Source organism: Lagenorhynchus albirostris, chromosome 13, assembly GCF_949774975.1.
Source record: "Lagenorhynchus albirostris chromosome 13, mLagAlb1.1, whole genome shotgun sequence".
Lineage (NCBI taxonomy): Eukaryota > Metazoa > Chordata > Mammalia > Artiodactyla > Delphinidae > Lagenorhynchus > Lagenorhynchus albirostris.
This window is the reverse complement of record NC_083107.1, coordinates 60,921,265-60,936,674: the sequence shown is the minus strand read 5'-3', so window position 1 is coordinate 60,936,674 and position 15,410 is coordinate 60,921,265. Positions and strand designations below refer to the sequence as shown.

The 15,410-nt window shown below is 39.8% G+C and overlaps 1 pseudogene; it reads right to left on the bottom strand.

Moving 5' to 3' along the window:
- Positions 1-8,909: 8,909 nt before the first annotated feature.
- Positions 8,910-9,632, bottom strand: LOC132531355 (small ribosomal subunit protein uS3-like; annotated as a pseudogene).
- Between the last annotated feature and the right edge of the window lie 5,778 nt (positions 9,633-15,410).

Genomic DNA, 15,410 nt, shown 5'->3' with positions numbered 1-15,410 from the left:
CAGATCAATGGAACAGGATAGAAAGCCCAGAGATAAACCCACGCACATATGGTCACCTTATCTTTGATAAAGGAGGCAAGAGTATACAGTGGAGAAAAGACAGCCTCTTCAATATGCGGTGCTGGGAAAACTGGACAGCTACATGTAAAAGAATGAAATTAGAACACTCCCTAACACCATACACAAAAATAAACTCAAAATGGATTAAAGACCTAAATGTAAGGCCAGACACTATCAAACTCTTAGAAGAAAACATAGGCAGAACACTCTCTGACATAAATCACAGCAAGATCCTCTTTGACCCACCTCCTAGAAAAATGGAAATAAAAACAAAAATAAACAAATGGGACCTAATGAAACTCAAAACCTTTTGCACAGCAAAGGAAAACATAAACAAGATGAAAAGACAACCCTCAGAATGGGAGAAAATATTTGCAAATGAAGCAACTGGCAAAGGATTAATCTCAAAAATTTACAAGCAGCTCATGCAACTCAATATCAAAAAAATAAACAACCCAATCCAAAAATGGGCAGAAGACCTAAACAGACATTTCTCCAAAGAAGATATACAGATTGCCAACAAACACATAAAAGAATGCTCAACATTGTTAATCATTAGAGAAATGCAAATCAAAACTACAATGAGATTATCATCTCACACCAGTGAGAATGGCCATCATCCAAAAATCTACAAACAGTAAATGCTGGAGAGGGTTTGGAGAAAAGGGAACCCTCTTGCACGTTGGTAGGAATTTAAATTGATACATCCACTATGGAGAACAGTATGGAGGTTCCTTAAAAAACTAAAAATAGAACTACCATATGACCCAGCAACCCCACTACTGGGCATATACTCTGAGAAAACCATAATTCAAAAGCAGTCATGTACCACAATGTTCACTGCAGCTGTATTTACAATAGCCAGGACATGGAAGCAACCTAAGTGTCCATCAACAGATGAATGGATAAAGAAGATGTGGCACATATATACAATGGAATATTACTCAGCCATAAAAAGAAATGAAATTGAGTTATTTGTAGTGAGGTGGATGGACCTAGAGTCTGTCATACAGAGTGAAGTAAGTCAGAAAGAGAAAAACAAATACTGTAATCTAACACATATATATGGAATCTAAAAAAAAAAAATGGTTCTGATGAACCTAGGTGCAGGACAGGAATAAAGACGCAGACGTAGAGAATGGACTTGAGGACACGGGGAGGGGGAAGGGTAAGCTGGGACGAAGTAAGAGAGTAGCACTGACATATATACACTACCAAATTTAAAATAGATAGCTAGTGGGAAGCAGCCACCTAGCACAGGGAGATCAGCTCGGTGCTTTGTGACCACCTAGAGCAGTGGGATAGGGAGGGTGGGAGGGAGGGAGATGCAAGAGGGAAGAGATATGGGGATATATGTGTATGTACAACTGATTCACTTTGTTATAAAGCAGAAACTAACACACCATTGTAAAGCAATTATACTCCAATAAAGATGTTAAAAAAAAAAAAAGAAACTGAGGTTCAATGGTCTCAGTGATTTGGGCAAGGTTAGCAGCAGTTAATGTCAGAGCTGGGACTTGAACCCACAAATCCTGATCTCGAGTCTGTTTTAGGGCTCTTTACAAATCCTTGTTACTCCTTTAGCAATCCTAACGTGCTGTGGTTTGTCGGATAAATATTTCTTTCCATTAGAGCTGAAATTGTTATCAACAGAAAACCCACCTTGTTGAGTAATTTGCTGGGGGGAGGGAGAGATGATGTCATAATGGTCATATGGTACAAATCACTGAATTCTGTACACACACACACACACACACACGAGTTATTTATAAAGAGTTTAATTTAGCCAAAGTGTCATTTAATAATGAATAAAGCATCTCATCTCTATTTGTTCAGTTACACTCCACGTAGTTAAGACAAGAGATATAAACTAGAATTAAACTCTTTTCAATTTTTTATTTTAAATTGAAACAAAATGCACCACCGTACCTGTGCTTTTTATTCTCACCCCTGCTGCATCCTCACATCTTTTCTTTTTCTTGTGTTTTAAATGAAAATGTTTCACATGCCTTCAGTCAATCTAACAATAATCAAAAAATGATTCTGGATCAACACACACAAAATTGGGGGAAATAAGTAGTTTACTGGAGTCCAGGCAAATCACAAGATAAAACAGAAGTCAGTGTATTGGTGAGTTAGCGATTTAGTTTATTTTATTATTTTATTTTGTTTCTCTATATTCAGAGGCTTGCAAAATTACTTCTGAATTTCTGGATGTTAAGAGTCTAGAATTATTGAAATCTGAATTTTTCTGTCTCGATAACTGACTGAAAATGAAGCAAAAATATATTTCCCTTTATTTTTGTTTCAAAGGTTCAATGGAATAAATTTCACAGAAAACAAATATTGGAGAAACTAATACAATTCTTCAAGGCATCCTGCTGTTTCTTAGAAGTTCCCAAACCTCACACCAATATTCCCACGTGATCACAGTTTCAAAATGACCTCCTTTTATCCTGCCCCATGACCGGAAATCACCTTAAAATTCAATATGGGAGGATGAACTTTCCTGGTTCAATTTCCCAAGTGTCTTAATTGTAATTTTATCCAATTTGTTGGTAGCGACTCCCAGGAGTTGCTCAAGGACACAAAAGCTGCCCTTTTTATCCCTGCCTGCTTGTCCCCCTCTCCTTGCACGGAAGCTCTGTAATAAATGAGGAACGCACAACTGTGCTGGGTGGTTACATCTGCTCATGATTCCCTCTATGCGCTTGCTTTAGGAAGGCACTGGAGAGTCACTGAGAAGCAGAGCAATTTCTTACCCATTAGTTTGTAAGAATCCCCCTGCCCCGACATGATTTAAAACATGAGCATCATGACCTCGATATTCTCAGAAGGTATTAGTCTCCCTGCCTCTCTTTCAGGGAACTCCTGAGTTACTTTCTTAGAAAGGGTGGATGCATCTAAAAGCTAATAGTTCTGAGTATAAGCTTGAGTACATGTCTGAACTCTTGACTTCAGGTCAAGCTAACCTAAAAAAATGAGAAATTCAATCTTGTCCTATTTGTGAGCCCTGATCGGGTCTGACATCACTGAGGAGAGTTTTTAAGTTCAGAGATTGGCACTAGCTGGTACCCATGCACTAGGAAGGAGTCCACACAAGCTGGTCGCCCAGGTTGATGGTTAGAGACAAAAGCCCCTCTCTACTAAAGCTGCAGGTGCATGAGCCAGAAGAGTAGTCTAAGCTCCTATCCTAAGTAAAATGACTCAGGTTAAAACTAAAGAGATGCATCTGAATAGGTCATTGATGTAAGGAGATCCTGAGGTAGGAAGCAGAGCCTGGATTGAAAAGAGAGCCAGGTAAACAGGAGGGTGTTCGGAGAAATTGCATAGACAGGTTTTTATACATCCTCAGTAATGCATTGGGTGGATGGGCAGGATTTATTTAAAAGTCCATGGATGGAGCTGACCTCACCACATGAGAATGCCTCCCCTAGCAGGGCTGGGTCTGAGTTTTCCAAGGCTGGTGCACTCCTAAGTCAGAGGTACATCCTCATGATTGTTCTTCAGGCTCTACCCTTTACTGCTGATACATGAAATGGGGCCAATGGAGCTGAGGAACTCTTTCAAGCATATTTGGGCTGTTTCAGGGAAATCAGCACTAATTATTAGGTTCTAGTGTAGTTGGTGGAATTTCAGCAGAGAGGCCAGGGCTGGTGTGGACACACATGAGGAAGACTGATGGAGTCGGCTGCCACAAGTTCATCCCATTGTTCTCCTCCCAGGCAGCTGGTATCCATAGGTCAGAAGAAAGAGGTCAGAGGGCAAGCTGAAATTCTACCAACTACTAGAATAATGGTGGTACCAGGAGGTGCAGAAAGAAGTGACTCAGTGCTTTAGGTGGAGGAAAGCAGTGGAGTTTTATATGGGAAATCCACAGTGGCTACTGAGTAGAACAGTTGTGTGGTCTTTAAAAGATACAATTATGAGTGTACTTCTCTCAGACCAGACTGACATGCTCACTCTGACCATTGGTCTATAAATTTTGGAAAGGTGAATGGAGCTATAGATGAACAGCCTCCTCCAAACTGGGATTTAAGTGGTCGGGTTATATTAGGCCCTAAAAGACTTCCTTGATAAATAGGGAGGGTATCAGGGAATGGTGCCTTGGTGGGAAGGATCAGGATAGGGAGTAAGCCCTAAATTGGTTTCTTATGGACGATGCCTATATCAGTCAGGGAAGGCTAGGTTATGCTGCAGTAAAAATTACCCCCAAATCTGAATGGCTTAAAAGAAGAAATTTCATTTATCATTCAGGGTGTTTGTCCCTTAGGGATCTACTGGGGGCCCTACTCCATTTACTTTCACTCAGGAATCCACACCAAGGGAGATTTAATCTGTGTGCTGCCATGTTTGCTCTGGCAGGAAAATGAGAACACAGCAAATCATGCACCAGCCCTTAAAACTCAGCCCACAGTTGACATTTGTCATTTCTGTTCTCATTTCATTGATTACAGCAAGTCACGTGGTCACACCTAACCCTAAGAGGGCAGAGAAGTGCAAGTTGTCCATGTGCCCAAAGGGAGGACTAAAAATATTTCATGATCAGCACTAATGATTACCAAAATGTCCACATCACTAAGATGGTATCATGACCATGGGAAGGGAGGGGGTTGGTCTGAAATGATGGTGTGTCTGAACAGTTCACAGTTTGCTGGATATGTGGCGCTAGCTCAGCACTGCCACCATCACCACCAAACCCCCACCTCCGTCCTCTCCTTGACCTGGGTATTTTAGGTGTCAATTTCTGTAATAGGTGAATTAATGGTGCCCCCAAAACACACATGCCCTAATCCCTAGAATCTATGAATATGTTACTTTATATGGCAAAAGTAACTTTGCAGATTTGATTAAGTTAAGGATCTTGGAATGCGGAGATGATCATGGATTATCCAGGTGGACCCAATGGAATCACAGGGGCCCCTATAAGAGGGAGACAGGAGTGTACGTTAAAGAAAAAAAAGAGATTTGAGGATGTTACACTGCTGGGTTTGAAGATAGAGGATGGGGCCACAAGCCAAGGAATGCAGGCAGTCTCTAGAAGCTGGAAATGGGAAAGAAATAGAGTCTCTACTAGAGCTTCCAGAGAGAACATGGCCCTACCTACACCTTGATTTTAGCACAGTTAGTGTGTCTCAGACTTCTGAACTCCAGAACAGTAAGAGAATAAAATTGTGTTGTTTAGATTACAACTAAATCTGTGGTAATATGTCCAGTAGCAAGAGGAAACTAATACAATGTCCCAGAAAATGTGATGTAAGAGGAAAGTCCTCAGACAGAGTTTGGAATGGGCAAAGTTAGATGACAGGAAGCATTGTTGCAAAGCTGTAGTGTTGGTACATGATGAGTGTGAATTTCATGGCCACCACTCAAACCCATTGACCTGGGAGGGCAGGCGGCCCCAAATCCAAAGGTATCCCTAATAAAAAGAACTTGGTCCTGTCGCTTAATTATGTTTTAAATGAGTAAAACACAACCCCACATGTGCAGAAACATGAATTCCTTCTTGCTTTTCTTCCTCCTAACTTTTCCCTCTCCACACCTCCCCCGCTCTCAGCTTCAACTCCTTTCCATTTCAGCTGAACCAGCAGCAAATGCCAATACTGAGCAAGGTAGTCATGATTTTAAACACCTTCACTTGCAGAGCATAGCATCATTTCGGGACGATCATAGGGTCAACCACACACCCAAAACTTAAATCTGCTCTACAACTTCCGTTCCAGGTTAATGTCTACACGTAAAACGGAGTTAGGTTTTAGACTCCAGAAACTATAAACAGTGTTTTACTATGTGCAGGGATGTCACTTACAGCTGTACAGATTGTGCACAACACAGTCCTATGGGGACACCATGCCAACAGGTCCATGTCAATGGTGCTTCCAAAAATTTTGCAGTCCACAACTCACACAACTGTATGTGGCAGCCTTACACTCTACAAATACCCATTCAGATATGTGAAAAGTGGGTAAGATGTAGGACAATTCTTCACTGTGCGGAACCATCCCATCTATCTAGCATCTGTGGCCTCCACCCATTCTATAACAGTAGCATACCTCAATCATTCTGACAACACAAAACACTCCACAAACTTACAAACTGCTCCTGTGGAACAACAGTGCATTCATTCTTCATTTCTCTGATCTCATCTTTTAAGCTCTCATTCTTGCACCAATCACACCACTCTTCTTGATAAAAGCTTTTAACAGTCCATGTTTCCTCCTTCCTCAAGAGTCTCTGCAACTTATTTCTCTCGGATGAACACTCTGAGGCTTAACATCTCCAAACTCTCCTTCACTCCCTTCATACCCCTGCCCAAATGTCACCTTATCAAAAAGTCCTTCTCTGGCCACCCTACATAAGATAGAAATCCCACACCTACCCCAGCACTTCTTGCCCCTCTTATTTTGCTTTATTTTTCTTAACATCATGATCACTCTCTATAGCACTATCTTTTACTGAGTTATTTATTTTCTGTATCCCTTCACTAGCACTTAAGTTTCATGAGGCCAGGAACTTGACCTGTTTCATTCACTGTTATACCCCCAGCACCTAGGACAGTGCCTTCCTTGCCCTAGCCATTCAATAATTATTTGTGCCATGAATAGTACATGGTAACAACTTCACTCATGATAGCATATGCTCAGTAACACTCCTTTTCCCATTTATCCAAGTCAATGAATTCAATCACTTCACTTCCCTCCTTCCTATTCATAACTTGAGTTGCACTGCCCAAAGTAAAAAAAGATCAGATAGTCAGCAAGTCCTATCTTAGAACATTATATCACATTGATGTTTCTTGTATGAGGGGATGAATGCAGAGTAGTTTTCAGATAAGTTGTGTGTTTTCACTAAGTTCATTTAACGTAAGTATGCTCTCCGTATAGGTCTGGAAGACAAAGATAAAGATAGAAATTGGGCATGGCATGACACAAGGAACCTGACAGGCATTATTACATTTAATCTGTACAGCCATCTTGTAAAATAGAGAAAACTAAAGCTATTTCACCTAAGAGAAAACAAAGGTTCAGTGATAATAAGTTAATACCAGAGCAGAATTAAACACCATGCCTGTCTGACTGTAAAATTTATGGTCATTTTACCCCATCACTGGAGCGAGACAATGAAATATGCTGAACACAAGTGCTATTTCCTCAAGATTTGAGCATCATTTTAAGGGTCACAGTTTATTAAAAAAAAAAAATCCTAGATTCATTTTCAAGAATATTTATTTTATGCTCATTTATGGACAATATCTGGAAACACTTGAGAAATGAGGTCAACTCCCCCTTATCTTTAGACAAATTATACAAGATTTTGGCTCACTCATGGCAAATTTTCGTTTAAAGCCAGTTTATTAACCAACAGCACCTACTCTGCTTAATAAATTGCTTTCTTGATATTATTGGCAGTCTGTACCCTACCTACTTAATTACTGTGTTCTAAAATAATCAATGTCTTTTGTCTTACCGAGGCCAAAACCAAGACAAATTATGAGACAGAGAGATGCTTCTGTGCTCCTCCCATCCCTTCCTTGTTAGGATCTTGCTAGAGGAGAACAGAGAAACAAAAGGAAGATAGACTGCAAGGAGAACTGCTTACTCAACAGTAGGTCTGACATGTAAAGGTCAATAACCAGAATCCTAGTAGGGCATCCCAACAGCCAATGTTCAGCTGGCTCTGGACATTGGCTATTGGGAATCTTAGAAGTCAAAGAAGTATTAATCACTTCCTTGTGCACCATATTGAGTGGTTTCTACATTATTATTTAATGCTCACAATACGGGAATTTACTGTTAGCTCTAATTTACAAATGAGATGTTGAAAACCTTCACTAAGCTTAGATATAAAGGAACTAGAATCCCACCCAAGTCTATCTGACTCCAGGGCCCATGTCCTTCACCACTGAACTATGGTACAGGACAGGAGCATTCCACGTCAGAGAAGGCAGGAGTATCTCAATTTCCAGTGCCAGTCTGTAGAAGCAGGACCTTTGGTTCATGGCTAGACAGAAAAGGGCCATGATCTACACCCTGAGGTAAGAGTAGGACACAACCAAGTGCGCCCAGGCCTAGCTAAGTATACCAGAGCCTGGTAAACATATAATCTGTGATCCACAGGTCAATGGTGGTAAAGTTTACACTTCAGGTAAAGTGCTGCTCATGGCATCTCAAAAGCTTTTGGATGAAACTACACAAGGATCTAACTGCAGGTAAAATATTGCGGAAGAAGACCTCATAGTCCAACAAAAATTATCAAGACTCTTAAACATAAAAAGCATTATCTACTTCATTCATTCTACTAATCTTTTTCTGAATAACCCCCAAATAAAATGGTTGCTGTATTCATTTTCTATGTGCAATACAGAAAATCATCTTAAACATATCCCTCTTCTAAACCTATAATCCTGAACTACAGATGAGTTAATCAAGGTGCTTTCCTGTTAGCAATCAGCTTACACCATCACCAGATTTACCCCTCAACAGGATACTTCTCTGGTTACCTCTGCTTGGGTCCTCCTGTCTGGCCCTTGCCTCACAGATACAATTGAAACCAAGAGGATTTCAGGGAAAGCAAAGAAACATTGTGAGCCAGACAGCTCTAAGAATCAATCAAGTAATGCTCCCATGCCATTGTAAAGCAATTATACTCCAATAAAGATGTTAAAAAAATAAAAGCTGATGCAAAAAAAAAAAAAAAAAGTAACGCTCCCATGGAGCAACATGACCCTCAGTCTGAACACTGAATGTACAGTCTAGTCAGTCCACAGGTCTTTAAAAAATATTTTATTTTATTAAAGGTCTTTACAGAGTAACATCCAGACTCCAGATCCAGCTGCCAAGGATACCCTATTATGCTAGGAGTACTGGCTGGGGCATGGTAAGTAGCTCCAGCTTCCCACCCTTCTCTTCAGAGATGGGAGTGGTGGGTGTTATCTCATTTGGGGGTTCCACAATGCTCACAAGGTCAGGAAAGGGCTTCTTAAGGCCAATCTTACCACTTGGGTCCCAAGGCAGCATGACCTTCACTTTGATGCCCAGCACACCCTGACTGTGTAGCACGTGGCACATGGCAGTGTCAACATAGTGGTTAACAGAGTCCCAGATCATCAGGCCATCCACAAACTTCATGGATTTAGTGCTATATCCTCAGAGTTTCCCATTACCATGACTATGCAGGCTTTAGCCCCACATTCCATGATGAACAGCAGCATACCACAGCAGGCCCTCCTCCACACAGCAAGTCCTCCTAGGAATCTGTAATACAGAGACTCTGCCTGGGCAATAGCACACAGACCTCTTGTGGCCACCTTTTCAGTATAAAGCTCTACACTGCCCTCAGGGAAGCTAGATCTTTTCTGAACCACAGCAGTCAGTTTGCAGATCTGCTGGCCCTTCTCACCAGGAACATTCTGCATACTGGTGACCAGGATAATGATTTCTGTCATGGCTGGTGTAACTCAGAACTCCATAGTATCCATCTTCAGCCAGCTCCTGAGTGAGAAACCCATTCAGTTCAGCTTTGAAGATATTATCGGTGACAAACTTCCTCTCCTTGGAAATTTGCACCACCATCTTGCCGCCGTGTGCTGCCATAACGAAAAACTACTAACACATCTTGAGTTCATACTATGTAGCAGACACTATTTTGAGTTTAGACTTTTGAGATCCAAATTAGAATAGTCTAAATATGTAGTTTTGTTTATCTCTATTTAACTACCCTATTCCTGAGTTGCGTTCCTGAAACTTGACTGTAGTAGAAGTTTTCCAGGTAAAGGAAAGAAAGGAAATTCAGGCCAGGAAATAAGTGGCATGAATAAATGACAGGAAATGTGAAAGTCTTTACCTGATTTGGGGAAAGGTGAGAAGTATAAGATGGGTGAAATATAAGGTGATGGACATGGTGGGTGAGGATGACAAAGTCACCATCTTTATTGTACTCTGTGGGGGAAACTTCAGGAGGGAGAAGATGTAGAAATTATTGGAGGCAGACAAGACTTTTTGTTACCTTACATTACACTTCTTTCATCTCAGTCGCTTTAGCTCTCAGTCCATCTCATTCTCAGGAGGAATGTGCTTTGACAACCAAACATTTTGATTCAGGATCTGTTTCAAGGAAGGCTTGATTTCTGTGAGAAAAATCTGGATGGGTTCCCAGCTTCTCCTCTGCCCAGCCTTCATTCACAGCATGCTTTCCTCATTCTCTTTGATGTGAATTTTCAGAACATCATTGGGTGTAATCAATATTCAAACATAATTTCAATAAACCCATCCAAAAGCAGGTTCAAATGTTTTCACAATACTTCTCACCAGCCTTAAGAGTGCTCTTTCTGGCTATCAGAGTCACCACCATAAAGTGTATGGGTTGGCCCTAAACAAGAATGGCCAACTAAGGGGACTAATAGACACAGAAATCTAGCACCAGTTCTGCTCCTGCAGTTGAAGAGCTCAACAGGAGGTGGCATCACCCAAAAAATAAAGCACTTGTTTTTTTCCCATACAAATAAACTGCTTAGGCTATTAGCGGCCTTTTGGCCCAACAGAAAAAACAGGCCTACGTAACACATTACTATTTCAGCCAGAAAGAATAATAACAAAAGATAGATAATTTTGTCTAGAAGAAAATGAGTTGAACCCTCAGAGAATAACAAAATGTGACTTTATATAAAATAATACAATACATGTAAATAAGTGCCTGTCGTACAGTAAGCAGAACAATGATGTCTACTTATTACTAATATCAGTAATAATATTTCATTTTCATTATTTATTATTTTTAGGGAATTGAGAGTGTTTATGTAATTGATTTTTAAAGTTACCAAAACACTCCATGGCTATCATTTCAGTGTAAATTGAATGTAGTTGTTCTGATCTATAAAAGAAGACAAAGGCTATCAAGATATATTTTTTAAAAGCTGATGAAAATATGGCAGTGTTTTAAGTTTTGACAGAACTGAGTGAGAAAGTACTCCAGAGTTATATTATTTTTGCTAATTTTCAGGATGCTTAAAATGTTTTATAATTTTATATAATATATAAATATTCTAATCTCCCCAAACAGAAGAGACAGCCTTGATACTAGAAGTGGGGGCAAGGAAACTCTAACACTAAGTCAAGTGGCTGAGATCTGGTCCTATTTACTTCCTACATGACCTTGAACTGATCAATTTACTGCCTCTCTAACCAAGCATTTTCTCACCTGTAAAATACAAGAATTGTACTAGAAGATCTCTCAGGTTCTTTACTCAAATTTTATGACCAAGTCTACTCTTTGACAGCTAAAAAAGATAGGGCTGATTTTAGTGCATGCTGTCTGTCCCCATATCTTGAAAATAACTGATTGCCTAGAAGGGTCAAAGATGCGCCATCTGCTTCTATTACCAATTACATTGTGAAGCTGCCTCAAGTTTAAAAAAGAAAAATTTAGTGAAAAACAGAAGTTGGCAGGAAATGAGCTGTAAATAATATCACCCCCACACATTTACTGAATAATTCATAACCAGTACGTAGTAGAAGCATAATTTTTAAAATGACATTTTCCCCAAGTACCTGAATGTTCTGACATCAGTAACAAATGATTTAGTTGGCATTACCTTAAAAGTTACAGTGTTTAGAGATTGACATCTCAGATTTAAATTTATTTTATTCTTATCAATTTCCTTTAAATCAACTTTGCTGTATTATATCGGAATGAAATATTTGCCATAGCTGACTATCCCTCATTATTTTTCACATATCCTTTTTTAATATTCTTTATCCAATGTTTTTCTTTTGAAATATTCCATTTTTCCTCACCAGTGAGACCCTTCACTGGCATTCAAACTGCATAAAATAATCTTACAATTTGATAAATTAATATAAGAACATTTTATTTAATTATGCATAAGGAGAACTAGTATTACGTTAGTGATTTTTCAATCTGATACAATGAAAACACACTTGTTCCAATTTATTTTACTCACCACTATCTTTTTTTTAAATTTATTTATTTTTGGCTGCGTTGGGTGTTCATTGCTGTGCGCGGGCTCTAGGTGCATGGGCTGCAGTAGTTGTGGCTCGTGGGCTCTAGAGCGCAGGCTCAGCAGTTGTGGCGCACGGGCTTAGTTGCTCCGCAGCATGTGGGATCTTCCCTCACCAGGGCTCGAACCTGTGTCCCCTAGCTTTGGCAGGCGGATTCTTAACCACTGCGCCACCAGGGAAATCCCTCACCATTTTCTTTTATCCTCTCTACCATTTTATATTGGCCTCCTCAAACTGCAATTTGCTCCAATTTTTAACGAAACTGTATTGCTGTCCAAATTCTTTCTCAAATAGGATAAGATATACTTATGTCTTCTACTGCATCGCCAAGTTACACCACAAAACACTAAAACAAAGTGAGATTATATGAGGAATTTTGCATAGCAGTACTCCTACACCAATTACAATTTACAAGGAGCATTAGTATCAGCTGTGTCTCAGAACTTCAATCCAATGTCAGCTGAGTCTCCCAAGTGAGCCAATCATAGCCCTTCCCACCTTTAATTGCAATCCCATAACTGCCTCCCTTTGAGAATTCAAGGTGCTTCCCTGAGAGTTCTCTAATCTGCCGACACAACCTCTAACCCATTCAGGTCATATACACTTTTTAGAAGAATGCAGGGGCATCTCCAGATTTTCTGAACAGGAAGGGCTTCTGGGCAGCTCTCTGATTTGAAGAAGTAGTTATATAACTTGAAGCCAGATACATGGAAAACTTGCTATTTTTCTTAGATTGTATGAAAATTCAGATTGTTTTGGGGGTTCCCCTCGTCATAAGCCAACCCTTGGTTTCTCAGCCGCAACAGTGACTTGACTTTTCATTTGACCAGGAAGTCCTATTACAATCCAAGTCCCAGAGGGTGGGAGTTAAGTCCACTTCCTTATACAGGCTTTCAGATGTTAACTATGCTGTGGGATACTGTCTGGCTAGGGTAAATGGTTTTGTGTACAAAATGAAGTTTTCCTTTTATTCGGCCTGAAAATTTTCTATCTATTGACAACTGTCATGATTAGCCATCCTGAAGAACTCTTTTTACTGGCTCAAAAGTATATGTGTTGAATTTTTTAAACTTTTATTCATTCTTTCATTTATTCAATAAATATTTATTGAGAACTCACTACTGTGCATCAGGTATTGTTCTAGGCACTTTGTGAGTACTTCAAAATTGACTATAGATTGATAATAAAATAAAACCAAAATTAGTGCTTTTGATGGGGTTTTTGTGCTTATTTCAACCTATGAATTACAATGTTCTTCAACACTATAGCTTAAGAGTAAATAAAGAAGGGCTAAATGACAGACCTATGGATAAATAGAATAGACTAAATATCTACCTAAAAGTCTTCCTTTGAGCTCACCACCCACATGTGTTTATTCTCTGTCTCTCGTTCTCTCTCTCATTCTCTCTCTCTCCCCCATCACACTCCTAAGGTTCCCATTCATATTTCCAACTCTATGCTTAATGACAGATACCTCCTGTCAGTGAATAATGTGTTACCACAGATGGATAGCACACAACCCCCACTTAAACTCATCTTCTGCCTTGGATAGATCACCCACTCAGTTGTAGTACCAATGGGTCCCTTGGGAAGTGGGCATTAAGATGATGTTAGGAGTGCAAGAGGTTTATTGTGTTGTGACTGGAGAAAGGGTGGTTTAATGCTTGAGAGAAATAAAAAGGGAGAGGAAGCAGGATGGGATGGGGAAAAGATGAGATCACCACACAGATCTGACCAAGTCTTGCCAACACAATGAGGAGCAGTGGAACAACGCTTTATCAGGTAGAAACGGCCGGGTCCTAGCACCTCTGTGCTCAGTAGCTGGCTAGTCACTGCCCAGGAAGAGCATAGCTTCATCTGGAAAACTGAAGTGGGTCCTGAAGGCATTAGCAGCTGGAGGCTGTCAAGTGACCACACTCCCCATAGCTAAACATCAAGTTCTATCTTGAAGGAAAAATCCAAGCCCAGGCAACCACAGTGTTCTCGAGAACAGAGCCCTAAGGAAATGGAATAAGACACTCCTAAGAATTAGACCATGAACGGGACCAAGAGAAAGAGCTGCCTAAAAGGGATGTAGGAGGACTGAGAAGAGTGACCAAAGGAGATACCCAGAACATCTCTTGGGTACCTGCATCACAGAGGACCCCAAAACACTGTGACAACTGCAGGGAGTGAAGACACGAGCCTAGTGTTTTAATAATCTGACCCCGGACCAGGAATCACTCCTGGCTCCACCACGTAAGAACATGGTGATATTGGTCATTACCCAACCTCTCCACATTGCAGCGTCCTTATCTGTACAATGTATTAATGTAAGAGGAGTATTAAAAATTAGAGATAAAGATAAAATCACTATAACATATTAAGTCCTCAATATTTATTTACCATTATTATTGCCATTGTTGTTGCCAGTTGTTCTATTGAAGACCTTGTTAACCTACTTCAGATTTGCCCCAGATTCCCAGGGCAGGGCTGCTAGAATACAGTCTACTTGAGTGGATAAGGCAGACTCTGGAGATGAACTGCCTGACTTCAAATCCCAACTCTACTATCTAAGAGTTGTGAAATCTTGAGTAATTATTGAACTTCTCAGTGCCTCAGTTTTCTAATCTGGAAGAGAAGGGTAACAACAGTACATATTTCCTGAGTTTATTTCAGGAAATGTATTTAGTACAGAGCAAGCCACTTAGTAAGTGCTCAATAAATGGTAGCTGTTAGCACTTAAAAGTATTTTTGCTTTATTATAAAATAAATACATTTTAAAACATTTCAAAAATAGAGCTTTTTTAAACTAAAACAACACCAAAAAATTCCATTTGTTTCCTGTAAAAGACTAAATGCTTCTCAGTTTGTACAATCCCAAATAAACAGTCTACATAGAGTCCGCCAAAATTCTATATTGCTTCTGCTAACACCTAGTATGTTTTCAACATACTATTGAAATATTCTTTAGTTATTCTTTAATGACTATCTTACAGGTCACTGTAAGGAAAAAAACCTCCATCATCTGCATAAATTCTGAACTTAACTTTCTCCTTGTTCCAGCTCAAAAAGCAAAAATGTATGCAATGGGCTCAAATGGAAAACTGTTGATGCATGTTATTCCTTGGTGTGTGTTTTTAGTTTTGATTCTAGGTACATCCACAGACTATATAACATCTGATTGGAAATCTTTTCAATAATCTAGGTCTTTGGCATCATGTTGACAAAACTGGATGATTGATTGTTCCTGACATATTTTTTAATCCAGATGTTTGGATTTCCTGAAGGCCTGGCCCAAGGGTTGGTTTGTTCTTGGAATGATATTATGGTGCAAGCATCTTGAAATTCAGA